This window comes from Scomber japonicus, chromosome 21 (assembly GCF_027409825.1).
Source record: "Scomber japonicus isolate fScoJap1 chromosome 21, fScoJap1.pri, whole genome shotgun sequence".
NCBI lineage: Eukaryota > Metazoa > Chordata > Actinopteri > Scombriformes > Scombridae > Scomber > Scomber japonicus.
Window position 1 is genome coordinate 21,201,801 of NC_070598.1, and position 16,838 is coordinate 21,218,638.

The 16,838-nt window shown below is 40.7% G+C and overlaps 3 non-coding genes across 3 annotated transcripts; all 3 read left to right on the forward strand.

Annotated features, from left to right (window-relative positions):
* Positions 1 to 11,670: 11,670 nt before the first annotated feature.
* On the forward strand, positions 11,671 to 11,752 carry trnas-cga (transfer RNA serine (anticodon CGA)). The gene has a single exon. It is a non-coding gene; the product is annotated as a tRNA-Ser (tRNA).
* Positions 11,753 to 12,909: 1,157 nt separating this feature from the next.
* On the forward strand, positions 12,910 to 12,991 carry trnas-aga (transfer RNA serine (anticodon AGA)). Its single transcript has one exon. It is a non-coding gene; the product is annotated as a tRNA-Ser (tRNA).
* A 2,873-nt stretch (positions 12,992 to 15,864) lies between these two features.
* trnag-ucc (transfer RNA glycine (anticodon UCC)) lies at positions 15,865 to 15,936 on the forward strand. Its single transcript has one exon. It is a non-coding gene; the product is annotated as a tRNA-Gly (tRNA).
* The last annotated feature ends 902 nt before the right edge of the window (positions 15,937 to 16,838 follow it).

A 16,838-nucleotide genomic window follows, 5' to 3' on the forward strand; every position in this document is an offset into this window, starting at 1 on the left:
CAATATAAATCCCATCTATGCTCAAGATGTTGTTCAAGCTTAGTAGCAAACATGGCATAGAAATGGGTTCTGTGTCCAAAAGCTGAGAGGAAATTATTTCATTACACCAAAAAGGAAATGGCTACAGGAAGATTTCCAAGACACTTAAACCTCCAATAGACATAGTTGGCTGCATCATATGCAACTTTAAAAAATCATGGTACAGCAACAAACCATGGGCATGGAAGAAACAGCAACATCTCTCCAAGGAGAGTCGGACATTTGAAAAACAACAGCAGAGAAAACCCCCTGTGTTACTGCCAAAGACTTGCAGGAGGATCTGATGAAGGCAGCAACAAAAGCACAAAACAAGTTGATTTGAATATTGAATATGTTGGGATAGGCGTGTAGAGTTGTAGGAGACTGTTTTATGGAGTGATGAGACTAAACTGGGAGTGTTTGGACCATGGATCAGCTGTAGGCCTCTAATAAGAAAACACCATCCCATCAGTTGAGCATGGATGTGGGTCTGTCTGTTGCCGCTGTAGGAACTGGTAACCTTATCTGTGTGACTGGCATCATGATTCATGATTCAGGATTCTTTTGAAGAAGAATGTGATGTTCTCAGCATGTGAATTGAAACTTGGTAATGGTTGGGCTTCTCAGAAAGACAATGATCCAAAGCATACGTCCAAGTCAACCGAAGCTTTTCTCAGGAATGGTTTCTGGAAGGTCCCTGAGTGGCCATCTCAGTCTGTGGATTTGAATTCCTCTAGAAACATTTGGATTTGAACAAAGCTGAACAGAAACACAAGAATATTAGTGGGTTGGAAGCTGTTTGCACACAAGGAATGGGCTAAAATTCCCAAAAGAGAGGTGTCAGAAGTTACAAAGACGTTACTGGAAACGTTTATCTGACTCAAAAAGGCTAAAAAATGCTCCACAAAATACTGGGGTTGAATAATTTGGCTTATTGGCCTTTTTTTGAGAAAATATTATTATTTGTTATTAGTAAGTTCTCAAAATTACTCAAATATGTATTGTTAAACTTTCTTTAACAATAATATCTTGTATTGAGGGTGTGCTGGTTAATAATTTTGATTGTGACTGTATCGTTAAATCTGATTGCAGCTATGTTAAAATACTGTTATAAATCATTCATTATGTAAATAAGTTAGGAATGCTTCAGTAGCTAAACTTATATCTCAAATATCCCAATATCTGTTTACAGCCACATTGAAATGTGTTATAAAAAATGAATATATATTCCTATACTGCTTATAGTGAGGGTTAAAGTAAGGTTACCAAGGAAATGAAGACATTTCTCAACCAGTTGTCAGAGAATATGAATAAAAAAATAATATCTCTGATGTTGAATTGAATTATATGAACAAGTCCCTTTCGTAGTGCACCACCCAGTGGTCTCCTCTGACTCTGGAAGTACTTATTAAGAGGGTGGTGAGTTCTTTGCAGTCACGAGAGTGGTTAAAGTCAAAGCCAGCACTGGTAGCAACACACATCAGGAACAACCTCTTGATCCTCAGCCATAGTCCATCCTGCCGTTCATTCCACCTCTCTGGGAAAGAATTAGAGCATATTTTTCCAGTGCAGAGTTTAGAAAATCACACATTTTCAGCGTGCTTAAAGTAAGCCCCACGGTCCCAGCAGACAGTATTAATCTATAACAGCAGTGGTGGTGGAAAAGCGTCAGCCGTGTTTATACATTTCAGCTAAAGGAATAACATAAATCCTTAAGTAAACCTAATCTGTCGGTGATTGTAAACAGTCTGTCATAGTAATGGCCTGGGGAACAAATGAGGACCTCATGGCGGGGCCTCAAGTAAAAGCCCCCACAGACTACCCCCAGCTATCCCCCTCCGTGTTATATCTTACCTCTGTCCATCTAAAGCTCAAACTCTTCATACCTAGAGCTTCCAGTGTCCCAGTATGTACTGGGTGAGTATGAAGCTGGTAGGAGCTTCCTTCCTTTGCTCTAAACTCTTGGGGAGCTGAATATGAAAGAAACGAGATGAGGAGGGGGGGGGGGCACCACAAACTAACCGCCACTCTGTCTATCTCCACAGAGGGGGAGAGAGCAGAGGCCTGACACCAAAGCAGACCAGGCCAGGATCTGTGTGCGAGATAAGACAGGCAACAGGAAGGAGACAACCCAGAACCCTGTACTCCCCGACGTGACAGAGCCACTATTCATTTTTCAGGAAGAAAGAAAGAAAAACATCAACAATATCAGATGCTGTATAGGAAAGGGGAAAGGGGGATAAAAAGATTTGGCTAGTGGGCGACTTGACTTCATTAAGAAACCTTCCCGTCTCTTCCCATGAAATTGTTGGCTAACTGGAGGTTGTTTTGAAAAGGGGGGGGAGAAAATCCAGAAAACAACTCATTTGCCTTTAAAATGAGCACGTCCTTAAATTTCCCTGTGCCTTAAAAACTTCAAATTTGAGCGTGTCAGTAAATAATCACACGAAAAAAGTCCCTGCATAAACAGCCTCCATTGATTTGTAGTTTAGCATTTCGGAAAAAGTTTCCACAAATAAACACTGGGCTGTAGAGTCGGTGCCTCTGGGCTTCAGCCGATTCCACGGGATAAAGAAGCGTATTGGCGCCACTGCAACCCAAACACTTGTTGTTGTCACTACACACATAAATCACTCCTTTCTCTTCATCCGCACACAGAAGCTGCGAACAATAGCAGGTAAACAGAGATGACGCTGGAAGAAGAGTCTGTTAGCTCAGCGCTGTCCTCTCCCACACACATTCCTAACAGCCTGTGTGTCTAGTTAAGGTGCAGATAAACGGCCACGGCACCATATGTCAGCGCAAAGCAAACACGCTGGACAGACGAGAACATGAGAGACAGAGCAACGATTAAGATCACACACATGCAAATGCAAACAGTCACTACAGACATGTGCAGTGACACAGAAAACCATACAGACACCTTCAAGAAGCATCAGATGGAGAACTGAAATCCACTTTTTAATTGAATTTGCACTCCATGCACCACTGTTCTGTTTTTCATACAAGCATGCTTTTTTTTTCTTTCCTTTTTTTCACTCCTCTAGGCCAATAACTGACATGAGCAAAAGGGAATGTGAGTTGGCCTGCAGGACCAGGAGTGGAAGGTTACAACAGGGAGCTGTGAGTGATGAGATGGCCACAGTCATTCACAACATTTTAAAAGAATACTCAACCCAAGTATCAGATGCTGACGCCCTGTCCGGGTGGCAGCTGCCGTCAGTTTGGTTTCACAGGTTCCAAAATGTATTTAACTTCTCAGCACAATCCACTTCTCCACCCTTGATCAGTATGTTCACTATGTATTTGATGATCCAGAGATATCTCGGTGGAGTACTCTGTCAGTTTCTAACTTTGAGGATGCACACACTGGGGAGTGAAGACCACTTATGCTCCTTCTCCAACTTACTTACTCACTTTTTCCTCAATAAAGATTTAAAAAGAATGTAATATTGGTAGATTTAAATATACTGTGTTTTGAAAAATGAGGCTAAAGACTATAACAATTGCAATTTTGTGTTGGAAATGTTAGATTCAGCCTTGATATTGGATTTTGATGGAAAAGTAGGTTGAACGATTCTATTTAATACTTTTATATATTTGTCACTATGTTCTTCTTTTCAATCTACAAGAAATATTGTAATCCATAAAACTATTTTAAAAGATGTCAATAGGTACCACTTTACAATAATGCTCCCTTTTGGGAGTTTTATACATCAATAATTCATTAATACATAGTGATATGTTTCACACAAGGCTCCCTTTGAACAGTAATACATATCTATAACTCATAAATGAATGCTCATAATGAGATGGCAAGTAACATCAAGATAGATGAGGGAAGAATCTGCTGACTGACAAAGTGACAAAATAGCAATAGTCTACCTTCATCTTGCCAAACTAGTGACCCTGTCTTGATGTTTGGGAAATTAGGTTAGAACTCATTTACAACTGTTAATTATTGGTTTATGAAGTGTTTATAATTAATAACTCACTTACAACCATTTGTAAATCCTTAATAAGGGGAGCCTTATTGTAAAGTGGTACCAATGGATAATATATAAAGAACCTGGAATCAATTAAAGATACTGTACCACTTTGATGAAGGCAAGATGGCCAAAAATGTTTGAGGAATAAAGCATGTTACGTTGGAGAAGAGTTGTGCGACATGCATCAATTATCCAGATCTGATATTAGTCAGATAAGCTTCCATTTTATTCAGTGTACCTGTCATTTTTTTCATGTTTCTTACCTAAAAACAGTTGCCTTCTGTTACAATAGTGAGACTGAACCAAAGCATTAAAGTCATGGTCCATATAACCAAAACAGAAAGCCAAAAGATGCTAAAGGCTCAATGGAACTGGGGGAAATCATAGAATTGGATGATAGTTCACTTTCAACAAAACTACTACCACTACTACACTTTCACACTACAAGTAGTCATTCAACCCACTATTAATAGAACAATATTAATTAGTGCATCGTTAAATACTAAAGCTGCTACTCACAATCGCATCATATCCACATTGCTGTAGACACTTGGCCATTCAGCTGGTTTAGAGTAAAATACTTCAGTACAACATTTTTGGGGAGGGAACATAGTATTAAAATGACAGAATCAAAACAGGCTTGAATTGCCCTAAAAAGACATTCAGTGAAATGTCCGCAGGCTACAACCTTTGAAGTCATGCTTGGCCTGCGTGTACTGTCAGGGTGGTGGCCTCTGGCTTAGAGAATCAGTGGTTTGTCTGGCCCTCACACAGGGAACAGAGGATGGCAGGAGGGCGCACAGAGAGACAGAGAGGCATAGTTGAGAGGAGAAGGAGGCGGAGGTTTGGATTGACAGCAGCGGGTTGCCCTGAGAACAATGTGGGCTCCATAAGTGTTTGGTTCCCCGCTTCATGTGAACGCTTGCTTTCTGAAAAGAATGAAAAGGCACCACCTTGCTGTGAGGTCAAGGGTCAGTGTAGGGCTGAATGCTCATTTATCTCAGACAAGGAGATGCTGAGGGTAAAAAACCTGTTGCTTATCGTCAAGTAATGATTCATGTCAGAGATCAGCTGCCGATTGCACCAACACTTCACAAGTTCAGACTTAGCCTAGTTATCATCAAAGTGTTAACTAAGAGCAGATTTATGCATCAATATATTGAAACAGAGTCTCACCGTGCAGAATGATGTACGTGCAGTGTTCGATACACAAAGGCTGTTTTTACATGTATCTGCTGAAGGGGGTTTAAGAGGCATGCAAGGATTTGTGACATCACAACAACTAGCTTGGAGCCAATTGTGGTCCAGTATATAATTTAAAGAGTGATATTGAAACATGAGGCCTACAGTGCATGTACACAAAAATAGACTTTTAAGTAGGAAACATCTTTTGTCCAGAAGTTATATGAACAATATCTGCATATACTTAGATTCTGCATGCAGATGTCATTTTAAGGATTTTTTACAAGGCAATTCAACTTTTTTGTGGTAAAACCATGTGGCACACAATTTATTACTTTTTTATCTCTGACTGGAGGGGACCTTTAAGTTTTAATGATGTGACCCATTTTAGTAAATCACTAGTTTACAAAGAATACTCACAAACCTTGGATTTATATAAATATCTTTTTCAATCCAGTCAAAGTACCAAAATCCATCATAATCAATCTATCAGCTGTTTAGGGCCTTACAATACACAGAAATTACGTTACGCTAGTTAACTGGATTGAAAGTGGGTCATTTTTCTTCTTAAATGTAGTCATTACCATGACACTTCATCTTACTGCAGAGTCATTTGTGTTGCTGGTATATTTCATCATTCCCAGTCCTATGAGAGGGATGTGAGGGATCATCGCTGCAGATTTTGAAATAAACCAAACTAACAAGCTCACTGCCAGAGCCAAACAAAAGTGAAAAACAAATCGGGGTGGACTATTGCTGGCGACAGAGATTTGATTCTGTTAGTATCAGAGGTTGATATCACCGCCAAAACATACAGAGAAAACACTACAGGTGCTGTGTGTAGGCTAGTGACTGTTTAATGAGCTGTAACATGTACAGTGTGTTTAGACTCCATATTCAATCCTCCCTAATACTCCTTCTCCATTCCCCAAGCCCGGCCGCTATAGAAGATAAATCTCCTCAGGAGCCACAGAATATGCTTCCTTGTTGTTAATTGAGATTTAGTGCTTATATTAACAACATTCACTGGGCAGTGTTTGAAAGCTTAGGTGCGTGCCAAGTTCTCTGGAATAAGGATTAGCGTTAAAGAGACAGTAAAATAACTATGGCATGTGCTGTTAACTCCAAGCTAGATCTCTCATTTCACCTGTATTTACAGAGACAAGACTTACACTCGGTTTCATATAGTGGAGAATAAATAGTGAGCTGGCTTGTTGGCTCTGTGGATTGTCATGGGAGTGGAAAAGCAGAGGGGGTTGGGGAACTGCAAGGTTTGAATTTCAGAGAGGGACGCAAAGGAAGTCATAAAGCTAACTATCTTTAATATGAGACAGTGGATGATTAAAGCTAAATAAACACTGTTATCCAGTATAGGGAAGTTAAAGTTTGACTGAATGTCTAGCCAAATAATGGCATGAATCACATCCGCTGGTTTCCTCAGAATACCCGTGCATGGTGAATTTTTTTTTTATGCTTGCCTTTGGGAATGAATAGTGGTTAAACTTGCAATAACACAATCATGCTTAAAGCTGCATTAGTTGCGCTTTTTGGCCACTCTGGGGCATCGGAGCAAACTGGATACGCAACATCTGACATGACCTTATGCAGTTGTTATGGCTATCTTTAGCCAACAGTTGTTTATTTACACATCCAGCAGACAACATGGCAACATTAACATCCACTTGGAGTCACCCTTCTGGCAACCTGGCAAATGTGATATATTCACCCTCATCTGAGTTCTGTTTTGGTCTTCATCAAATGCTGGCTCTTAACTGCTGAATAATCCACTATGCTCACTGGTTAGATGATAACTTAGTCTGCCATTTGGCACTGGCCATATAATGTAAAGTGGGTTCATTTTACAGTGTTTTTTTCCTAATAGAGCCCCCGTCTGTGGCTGGAAACAAGATTAATAAGAGCAGAGCTGACTACAAAGCCAAAACAATAAGCTTTAAGAGACTAAAAAGCTCAATACAGCTAAGGGAACCTATAAAGTTTGTGTGTACATCACTACTAGCAACACCCTTAACATTAGTCAGAGTTATAAAAGATATTGATTATTGCAGCTTTAAAGACACTTTGTATACACTTTGTATACACATGTAATTTTAGCATCTTTCAAATTATTTTAATATTAACATTAACACATTTCAGTTTGCAAAAAAATGTCTGTGCAGTCTGTGTTACTTTTAGCCCATTCATTTATTTCTAGGTGGGGGCTGGTCTTATTTCATATTACCACTAGGGGGAGCCAAAGTAAGAAATTAGCCAATTCTGTACATATAATTGGCTTTAAGTTAAAACAAGATTGATTGTACATAGTACTGTTTGGTCCCATAAAATGTTTCATTTTTGTGAAGGTGATGCTCCAGTCCATTTCATGAGATGAATCATTCCCAGTTGTTTTCATAGTAGCACTGGCCACATGTTTTAGGTCTGCCAACATCAGAAAGACAAGCCATGCGCCTCCACAGAAGCTTTCACTACAACTCCTTTTTTATCAGAGACAGAGCCAGGATGTTGAATGAACCTCTAACTCCAGCGGTTATCAGCCTCATGTCAGGATTCGAGCCATTGGGCCTTCACAGTAGCCAGTGGCGATAGTGATCCTGCTTTGTGTTAGCATTTATGTTAGTGTGATATCCATCTCAGAGGGGGTCCCTATAAGGTCAGTGGAGGAGGTGCTTGTCCCCTTTAGCTCAGGAGAGTTTACTGGGTTCTGTGATGTTAAGACTGAGAAACATACACAGAGCGAGAACACCTACAGTACTGAGGAGGTAGGAGTTAGTAATGTGATACAGATGGAATCCATACTGGTGATTTGATGAGGGGGTCTGCGATTTCAAGAGCTGTACCTCCTCTAGTCTAGACCACAATGAAATAGCTCCAGCCTCTGTTACTGTCAGAACCACTGTTGACAGACTGCTCGAGATGGGGGTCTTTGTGGTGAATAGAGAAAGGTATACCTGACAGTAATGCTCTAAGTCAAGTTTATGCTAAACGTACCTGACGTTGGGTTTATGAAGCTTTTTTAGGTAGTCCTGATAAAATGTCACAAATGATTGAATGTGATTTCTTTGGAAAAGGGCTATTATACAGGAGGAAAGGTAAAAAAAAAAAAAGCCATGTATCGAGGACCACCCGCGGCTAATGTGATGCATTCTTTGAGAGATTACATGTAATTTGGGCAGCTAATGTTTGTGAAACTGTTCTGCAACCCACAAAGGATTCATTTTCTGATGTTTATTGGCTTTAAAGAGATCCAGATTATTTGCCTGCCAAGATGACAGTCACCCTTGTGTCACTGGATTGACTTTGCAACATTGTAAAAAAAAAAAAAAAAAAAAAAAAAAATCTGCACCCCAGATATTGCCAATGACAACATACAATCTTCTTCATGGTGGCATAGAGAGTGGAAAGTTAGCAGAAACCACAAACAGAGCCTTTAAAGGGGGATTGTGTCGGTACTGTGTATGTGTCCCTGAATGTGACACAAAAAATACTCTGGGGGACAAAAGTTTCACCAGTTTGTTTTCTCTTATGTGAATGTTTGTGTGCAGTTTTACTGTGTCTCAAAGTAAAAGGGCAACAGGATTCTTTTTGAAGGCTGCTGCTGCTCCCTTGGGTGTAAAGTCACATTTTGAACACAGAGGCCATTCCAGGGCAACACCAGGGTTTCTTCATCCGAAAACAAGCAGCATTTCTGTGGTGAGACCATGAAATCTAGGGTGTTTTAGTTTACTAAATGTTTTGCTTTCACTTCCCCCCAATGTTCCTACTCATCATTCAGAGTAGGAGCTTGGCAAGAGTGTCCGCTTATTCTCCTGGGCTGTAAGACTAATCTGGAATTTGATTTCATTTTCATAAAAGTGCAGATGTAGAGTATAAGGCTCAGGTCGACTTAGCTGCGCAGGAACTGTAAGTCTTTCTGTGTGCGAGAGACTGAAACACATGCTGTTTATTAGGGACTTGGGTTCTGCTTAGTTGAGATTTACCAGTCCACCCGTCCTCAGGGGGACGGTACCACATCCAGCCCCAGACCTCCCCACAGGGCATCGATCTGTGCCCACAGGACCCCAGCCAGAAGGGCCAAACAGCGCCAAGAAGTGTGGGGAAACTCACCTCAGAGAATATGTGTCATGTCCTACTTAGTCATTCCTGCTGTGCTGCAAGTCCAAGTCCCAGCCTAGTGGAGGGTAACACAAACAGGCGAACAGCAGGAGGCGACGGTGGCCAAGTCAAACAAGGGAAATATGTACACACAATGGTGCACGCAAATGTGCAGGAATACGGCGATGCAAACATGTTACATGCATGCACATAAATATGCTTTCACAACTGCACTCTCTGCATCCAACATTAAGTGTACACAAACAATTATTCCTCAAACACACTTCGTCACAGTCAGCAGAGCAAACCAATTTGGGTGAGGGCAAATAAACAGACTCAAGTATGCATAACCACCGATAATACACACGTCTGAATGAAGACATAAGCAGAAAAATTGTCCACTCAAATGCACACGCAGCATCTGCATCTTTATCCTTGCCGGTGTCAGTGCAGCTGCTTGTTTTATGCGTCTCCGTGGCGGAGTGTCGTGTAAACGGCTGTTGAAATGTCAGCAGCTGAATGTGCTGCTCTCATGCCGGGCTGCGCGGCCGCTGTGCCCCACTGGCCTGCTTCAAGGTAGCACAGATGCAGCTTTGTCGGCTTGGCAGAGGAGACCAGGCTCTGCTCAGAATCCATATTTGTATGTGATGATGGAGCAACTCAGGCTTGAATAGGAACTGATATCAGAGCTGCTTCATATGGCCTTAATGACAGCTTCTTTTGTTGTTTAAATTTACTCATATACTTCAATCATTTGGATTTGGATTTTCTTTATTTGGTTGTGGTTGTAATAATTCACTTTAAACAAGAAAAATAAGATCTTAAGATGGACTATTAGACCGAATTAACTGGATGGATGTGTTTGCATTGTAAGTAAGGATTTATGGTTCATTTAAGGTGAACTTGACCAAAGAACAGTTTAAAAATCACTTAATCCTCAAAGGTTTAACCATCGTTAAGCTTGGTTGGCATGGGCAAACATGCTTACGGTCAAACACACCAGCACTCAAGCATGTGTGCTTGTACATACAGGTCATCCACATTGTGCATACTCTCTCTCTCTCTTCAACACACACACACACATACATGCAGATAAACTACTCTGCTAACTCTCCATCACATGGTCTACTCTGAGGCCTGAAGCAGAGTTTTCACCTGCTGGCTCGGCACTCAAGACAAAGACCTCATTGTGACCAGTTGGATTCCACTGTTAGTCCTGGGTGAGATTATAAGGCTTTGGAACACACGCACACACACACACACACACACACACACACACACATACACACACACACACACACACACACACACACACACACACACACACACACACACACACACACAAAACACAGTCAAACTTGCATGCAATAAGTCATGTGGTCATGTGGAGGGAGAAACACACACACACAAACACAACACATACACACAGGCATAGGCACACACATGCTGGCATTCTGAACCATTATCTAGTATTTTTATGTACATAAAACTGTTTTGTCATACACATATACATTGTAAAGCACAGCTGCTTTAAAGTAGTACAGTTGTGCTTTTGTTAAATCACATCATGAATGTCTCAAGAAACTTTTTTTGAGGAAAGCCAAAGCTCTCGATTGTCATTGCTTCAGTAAATATCACAGTACAATAACACCATCTGCTGGAGAGAGAAGTGGGACCGGTGCTTCACACTGGTTTCAAAATAGCAAATTAGTTTTTCTACCGGTAGTAGAAAAACTTTCTACTAAGATTTTATCAAGGCTGCATTATTAACCAAAGCCAAAAGTGCAGGTTCACTACAGGTCAGCTTGTTTTGGTCAGTTGATTAATTGCACATTTGTTGGGAATTTGCATCACTAAGGTTCAATAGTCCAAGTTACTCAATCAAGTATTGTTTAATCAACTGAGCACAAAATAGCTGACACACAGAACAGTTTATTGAATCTCTGTGCTGTGTCAAGTGTTAAAAGTGAAAAGCAACAAAATTAGTTTTTGAACACAATGTCAGATTCTTATCTGTCTTTAATCAGCCAGTAAAATGTTCTAACTTTAGACTATATTTTATGCAGTTAAACTTCTTTAATTAATACAGATGTATCAACATTATGAGGGCATTTTGCCAGAAAACTGTACAGTACAGTACAGCTGCCTATTAACCTTCTCTGAGGCGATGTTACTCAGTCGTAATATTTGCATCCTTACTTATCTTCATTTCTGGTGAAGATGAGTTGTATATGAAACCAAATTGTAATGCCATTAATGAGCAGCTACATTCTCTGACCACAGTGATGACATAAACTGTTAATTAATGTTGTTTGGTCTAAACCTCTCTTTCAGTGCAGCCAATTGTACCCCAAGTAATATGGGGTCACAAGTTGTTGTGGCCGAGTGGTTAAGGCGATGGACTCGAAATCCATTGGGGTTTCCCCGCGCAGGTTCGAATCCTGCCAACAACGATCCATTTAAAAACAATGGGATCAAACTCTTAACTTCTACAGCTTGCTTGGATTGTGGTATGTTCTCTACTCCTGCAACTATGGCTATCACACCATTCAACTGTCTAGCTGTGTCTGCAAACTTGGTAACATAGTGACTGCATACTGTAATAGCTGGTGACTTATCTGCTGACTTGCAATACAATCACTAGTCACTCTCAATAGAGTTTCCATACACACTTCTTTTTACCTCATTTTGTTAACCATTACACATGATTCCATTAAAAAAACGCTATTGAAAAAGGAAAGTTACACTCCTTGAGCTAACAAGCATCTAACAGGACAATAACTTCCCACTATTTTTCAAAAAATACTTATACCATTGATTCCCGTGTCTGCAAACCATGTCTCTTTAGTACTCGGATAGAGGAGATTAAATAAAACTGAATGGTACAACAGAGCTAATAAGCTACTGTATGGTAGAGCCTTCCATTTCAGATTGTCTGACTGTCTGCCCCCTCAAAGGTCAGCACTGTCAAGACAGCTCGCTATTGGTCAACTCTAAAAGTCCAAATTGTCTGATTTATTTTGCCCCTGTGAGCAAATCCACTGATGGAGTGTGATTCACTGGAAGTTCAGCATCATATTGCACCACCAATGTGTCTCAGTCAGCAGTTTATGGGGAATATTTCTCTTTGGTAGGAAAGTACTTCCAAAGAACTGAACTGATGACAGCCCAGTCTGCGGGTTATCCAGAGTAAACAGGACATTGTTGAAAGTGGGCTAAGAGTGCGTTGTCAAGACTAAGCGGTTACATCAACTCAATATTTTTGTAACAGACAAATGACACAAACTAAGGGAATTCTGGGAACCTCTTGTGTTAGCATTACCTGCATCATACTATGCAGTTGAATAAACTTTGACCTGCAGCAGCTGTGAGGCCACATAACTTTTCCCACACTGTTAAAAGACTTTTGGTGATAACATGGTTTATGGTGAAAAATTAAACATCAGGAGTTGTCGTGGCCGAAACTGAAGAGTGCCACTGCCCTTACAAACCCTCTGTGTAGCTGTTTGTGAGGTGATTATATGAGTGTTGTACTACAGTGTAGAACAGGTGGAACAACACTGTAACATGTATGCATCTTATGCTCCAGCCACAGATGTGCCTCACAGTGGTTGTCGTGGCCGAGTGGTTAAGGCGATGGACTAGAAATCCATTGGGGTCTCCCCGCGCAGGTTCGAATCCTGCCGACAACGACTCATTGTTTTCATAGCAGTGAGTGGTGTTTTACAACTATCCATATGAAAATATCAACTGTTAACTTACAACTAAACCTACAAAACCTTCCTGAGACTTTAAAGAACGTGGCCTATTACTGAGTTGTTGTGGCCAAGAGCTTTAGGCAATGGACTAGAAAATCCCTTGTGGTCTCCCCATGCAGGTTTGAGTCCTGCCAGCAACTTGATGAAAGTTCCATATATATGAGTCAGGCTTCTCTGGTAATGTGTTCCCTTTTAAATCAGCCCCATGTTGGTTATTTTGGTGTGATTAAATGAACTTTAACCTGCTTTTTCTGGAAGTCACTTCCCCTTCACAATAATGATGAGTAAAACTTTATTTATACAACACTTCTCAAACCCAGGCTTACAAAGTGCTTCACAGTTACAAAAACAGATAAGAGGATAAGAACAAGAATCACAGAATAAATATTTTAGAAGAAATTGATGCACTGATGCTGTGCTGTCTGTTGATTTACTTCTCTGACAGTCACCAGCAACTCCTTTTCTGTTGAAAGTAAGTTATATACAAGACCAAACTACAGTAATGACAGTAGTATTCACAAATGAAACTATGAAATAAAATGGCAAAAATCTAATAAAAGGGGATTTCAGAGAGCAACTGAGATATTTTCCAACTGTCAAACACACTACCTGTTTTACATAAGTTGAATAAACTTTGACCTGCAGCAGCTGTTAGGTCAGACAACTTTTCTCACATTGAAAGGCTTTTGGTGTATTAGGAGGTGGTCTCCCTGTGCAGGTTCCAATCCTGCCGAAAAGGAGCCACTGTTTTCACTGCAGTGAATAACAGCTACTGTTCATCCCTACTTCTCTGGAAACCCATGGTAGGTGAGGTACACTGAGTTGAGAGTCAAGATTGAGATGCACCAGTGTGAGCATGGTGCTTTAAAAATGCCCAACATTACACAAACTGTTCGCTAAAAACTAGAACAACAAAAGATTCCATGAAATGTTGTGTCTGACTGAGTTGTTGTGGCCGACTGGTAAAGGCAATGGACATGGCAGGTTTGAATCCTGCCAACACTGTGGTGAGTCTTTGATGATATGACTCAGACTGACTTCTCTGGTAATGTTTGACTGTGTTCCCTGTTAAATCAGTTCCATGTTGGTTATTTTGGTGTTATTAAATTAACTTTGACCTGCTGTTTCTGGAACTGCTGTTAGTGTTCACAAATGAAACTATGACTCTTGCTAAAATAAAATGGAAACGGTACTAAACTCAAGGGAGCTATTAATATAGATATTTTTCCAACTGTTGAAGTTTGTCTGTTGATTTTCTGTCCAGCTCCTGTAGAGAATTTCACACATCTGAATGTCTCAAAGAAAATGTGTCCTGCTTTTCAGTATACACGTATGTGTGTGTTGATCACAAATAGGCCCCTGGATGGGGCTTTTGTTGTTATGACTATTTGGCACTGCTGATTTTTTATTTTAAAGAAAACAGGTTCTTTAGGATTTAAGCTGAATAAGAAGTGATTCACTGCATCTGTTTTTAGGTGCCTATTTACAAAAGCTCTTTGATCATTCAGAGTTTAAGTCACCTTTCTGACAAATTCATTTTGACACAGACTTCAAACATTTCAACCCACTACATCACTCAGATGTATGATGATACAGATTAATTTAATAATTCCATATTGCAACCTGCATAAAGTATTGCTCTGTTTTTCTTCAGCACTATCGTGACACTTTAGATATAACACTGAATTCTATCCATGAAACCTTTTTAAGCAGATCACATCATGTCATTCATTGTCTCCAGATATGCTAAATAAAAACACAAACACACTGTGACTTTATGTGAAAACTTGTTTTTTAGAGACAAAAAGCAACACACGAAAGAAGTTTGTGTATCTACACTGACAAAATCATTGTGATTTATCATTTTGATGATAATACAAAGATAAAATACTGTTTTTATAATTAAAGGGGTTGAAAAAAATGTAAATGTATCCAAAGGGATGTAAAGGACTTCTTGAGGATGAAGTTTGATGCTTCCATGTGAAACAAGACAAATACAGCAATGACACTTAGTAAATTTGCAGACTGTGTTTAGACTTGCTCCAGCTGGATGTGTGTGTGATGACAGACAGGATGATCTTCAGGACAGGAGACTGACTGTGATGGTGCTGCAGCAGAAAAAAATGGAGCTTATCCTCACTGGAAATAGATAAAGACAGACAAGGAGGAAAAACAGTTAATAGCCTCAACAGCCTGGTGAGCAAATATAGTGTTTAACAAAATAATAATTCTGATAACATGAAATAAATGTAAACTTATCTTTTTAAATAAGAAGGTTCACAGTGCATGTTGTCTCCTTTATTATTTTTTAGTTTCTTCCTCAAATTGTTTACCATCCTCAAACAGACAGCAGTTTAAAAATAGAAATATAGAAAAGAGTGAAATATAGAAATGCTGTCTTCTCAGTGAAAGACAAATGGCACATGAAGGGAAAAACTTTTTAATAACGTAAGGAATGACATATAAAGAAGTATCGATAAGAGAAATCCATTGGGGTCTCCCCGCGCAGGTTCGAATCCTGCCGACAACGATGGCTTATCTTCTTCAAGCCCTGTCTGATGGAATTCTGACAATGATGATGTCATGTGACCCCACCGGCCGTGAGCACCGGAGGGACCTCTTGGATGAGTAGTCGAATGTCTTCAAAAATGGAAAGAGAAGAACCTTCTTGCTTTTAAGACTAAATGTCAAACTACATTCTTATCTCCTAGGTCTGCCTGCATCTCCTCTGTTGCTCCTCCTCTCCTTGTCCAACTCTTATAATGATATAAAATGCTGGCCGGGCACTAAAGTGCATCTCTTCCATCGCGATGGTGGTATAGTGGTGAGCATAGCTGCCTTCCAAGCAGTTGACCCGGGTTCGATTCCCGGCCATCGCAGAGCAGCGGGGTTGAAAGGTGAAGCCGATGGGGGAGTGCCTAATGCAGTTCCTCCAATGGCCACTTGAAGCCGGCTCCAAAAGCCAACAATCCCCAATGACCTTCCCCAATTGCCAAAATTACGGCACGAACAGATCCCGGCACGGCCTGCTACAAGCCAGCAGCAAGCGCAAGGCTCCGCTCACTTGGAGCTAGTGTTGTGTCGTTCGCGAACGTGTCGTTCGAACGAACGAATCTTTTGAGTGAACGAAGTGAACTGAATCACTTCATGAACTGAATCACTTCATGAACTGATTCGTTCCTTTCTCAGTTCAGTTCAGTTGAGCTCAGCCGCGAGCATGGCTGCCGGTCGGGAGTGGAACTGCCGCGACTCACTCACTCGTTCACTGCGAACGAATCACTCAGTGAACGACAACACTTTGACTGACTCTGAGCGAGTCTGACACAGCGCCACTTTCAGCACAGTACGTGAACGAGATTCATGTCCTCAGCATGTCGTTCAATGATTCGTTCGCGAACGTGATTCGCCGTCATTCAGTTCATGATTCAGCCCACTTTCAGCACAGTACGTGAACGAGATTCACGTCCTCAGCATGTCGTTCAATGAATCGTTCGCGAACGAAAGTGGCGCTGTGTCAGTCACTCACTGACTCAGGGCACTGAGGGCTGAGGAGTTGATTCACGTTCAGTACATGTACTGCTAACATTAGCGCTGTGTTGCTAACATCAGTGTAGCATTATGTTATGTTATTTTACTGTGCACAGAGGACACTTTCACTGTGTAATATTTTTAGTGCATGTATAAGCAGCGCTGCATCTCCCGCGAATGATTGTATAATATAGTCCTTGAACGCACCGTCCCTCAGTAAGTGAACGTCAACCTCAGGGCTGAATCATGAACT